A 2,975-nucleotide genomic window follows, 5' to 3' on the forward strand; every position below is an offset into this window, starting at 1 on the left:
ACGCTTATAAATTTAACCTATTGTCATGTTTCCTACAATGCTCGGTCATTACTCATAACTTTTATATACAAGTAACAACCAAGCACACATGCTTTCCATATACCCTTATATTATAACATTTATAATATAAAGATGATGCATGTCAATGCTTTATGCATGTATAAATATAACTCTTATATTATATGATGCATGAGCATGCTCTTACGTAATTTAAATCATGCTTCTCTAAATCATAACACTTATAATATAGAGATGATTTGCATAACCTAAGGTGATTTTTCTATATGTGCATATCATATGACATATAAAAAATAAACCATACATCTCATGTATAAAAACACAGATTAATGGACCGGGATGAACCACCTCTTAAATCGGAATGAAAAAAAAATCTATCTATTACATTTTTTCACCAAGCAAACCGGATCACTGGCGAATCGGGTCTTGAACCGCCAGGCGAAGCTCCCATCATTTAGTAAATGCCTCCAGGTAAACGATCGTATAGCGCACTAGACGATAATGCATGGATGCTAAACAATCTTTTAGACGACAAAGAAGCTGTGAAGCCCGATTGTCTGGATGATTGCTTAACATGCGATAGGTAAATGATTTACTACGCGATATACTCCGTGATCGTATAGTCAGTAACTAAGCGATGAAGCTTGCTAAACTATACGTTGGTCTAGTGCACGTGCTTAAACGACACCCGAGTATCCAATACTCAACGATCGTCTACCTCATCGTCCACAACCCGACCAACGCTTGATCGTCTTCTTCCTCGAAGAACAACAACCTTTGCTACGAAGCTTCTTCATAAATGACTCAAAGACTCAAACTAACTTTGAATACATACTTGATAGCAATTAATAATGCCCAAAAACGCAGGGGCCTTTACAATTATATCAAAATGTAAAAGGACTTAACAAACCGAGGTTTTATCCCAGCAAATTCCATTAATCCACACATCCATAAACAAATTAACACTTAAAACAGAGAGTAGACATGCTTTTACTCACCGAGAATGTAAATGCAATTGTTTGCATCAATGAATTTGGAATATCAGAAACTTTTCTCTGATACTAATTGAAGGAACTCTTATATAAGAGTACCTCTGAGCGGAAGCAGATCTTTCCAAAACATTGTGACAAAATTTTCACATTAACATTCTCACATACAGATATGCAATAAACTATTAAATTACCGGCATGCTTTCAGATAAACAAACAAGAGAACGAGGAACTTACCAGTTGAAGACTCTCTTCCCAGCAAATCTCGCTCTCTCCACGAATGGCCTCCTTGCGCTCTCGCTCGAATAACAAGCTTTTGTTCTGAAACACCTCAGTCGTCTACCACGAACGGCTTCACATGAACAACAGGAAGATGGGGACGACACCACCACTTGGATCCCTTAGTATTCTCGGAGTGAGAATCCAAAGAGTGGGCTCTATTCGGATTTGGTAGAAGGGAGGAGGAAGACACATTGTATACAACGATCAAGCAAGTGTGAGAAGATAGTGTCGTTCCACCAGTTCCACAGCGAGAGTGAAAACATCCGTTCGTGGAGAGAGCGAGATTTGCCGAGAAGAAAGAGTCTTCAACTGGTAAGTTTCTTGTTCTCTTGTTTGTTATTTCTTAAAGCATGCCGATAATTTTACAGTGAGATGCATATCTATTTCTTTGAATGTAAATGTGGTAATTTTGTCACATTGCTTTTGGAAAGATCCGCTTCCGCTCAGAGGTACTCTTGTATAAGAGTTCCTTCAGGCATTGATTATAAAATTTTCATCGAAAGACTATTTTAAGGTAATCATGGCACTAGTAGCTCACTTTGATTTAGAGCTACACCAGATGGATGTAAAAATTGTATTTCTCAATGGGAACATTGATGAGACGATTTATATGGTACAACCAGAAAACTTTATGTCTGGTATTTCAAAGTCTATGGTGTGCAAATTGAAGAAATCCATCTACGGTCTCAAGAAAACCTCTCGTCAATGATACCACAAATTCTATGAAGTGATAATCTCCTTTGGTTTTAAGGTGAACATAGTGGAAGATTGTGTATATCACAAGTTCAGTGGGAGAAATCAATCTTTCTGGTGTTATATGTCGATGACATGCTCATAACTAGTAACGATGTAGGTTTATTGCATGACACTAAGAGATTTCTCAAAAAGAATGTTGAGATGAAGGATCTTGGTGATGCTTCTTTTGTATTAGGAATTGAAATACTACAAGATCGTTCTCAATGTATTTTGAGATTGTCACAAAAGAACTACATTGAAAAGATTTTGAGTAGTATTTTGAGAAGAGTTGCTCTTTGGAGAGCACAGTACGATGAATGGCATGAAAGATTATGCACCAGAAGATACTCCGATCGCTAAAGTTGATAAATTTCATTTAAGTCAATGCCTCAAGACCATATTCAAAACCAAAGGAGATGCAGAAGGTTCTCTATGCATCGCTGTTGGAAGTCTAATGTATGCTCAAGTATGCACGCATCCAGATATTGCGTTCGTAGTAGGAGTGTTAGACAAATATTTGAGTAATGGGATGGATCATTGGAAAGCAGCCAAACGGGTTATAAGGTATTTACAGAGAACAAAAGATTATATGTTCACTTATCGGAGATCAGAAGTTTTAGAGATCATTGGGTATTCTGATTCTGATTATGTTGGATGTCAAGACACTTTGCGATCCACTTCAGGCTATATCTTCATGTTGGCTGGAGGAGTTGTATCCTGGAAAAGTGTTAAACAAATACTTATGGCTTTTTCTACCATGGTTGCGGAGTTTTAGCATGTTATGAGGCATCCAATCATGGAATATAGTTGCAAAATTTTGTTACCGGGTTGTGGATAGTGGTTGGCATAGAAAGACCACTAAAATTATTTTGTGACAATAACTCGGAAGTGATTTATTCCAACAACAACAGAAGCAATACAAAGTCAAAGCATGTAGACGTGAAGCTTCTG

This window comes from Benincasa hispida, unplaced genomic scaffold, assembly GCF_009727055.1.
Source record: "Benincasa hispida cultivar B227 unplaced genomic scaffold, ASM972705v1 Contig644, whole genome shotgun sequence".
NCBI lineage: Eukaryota > Viridiplantae > Streptophyta > Magnoliopsida > Cucurbitales > Cucurbitaceae > Benincasa > Benincasa hispida.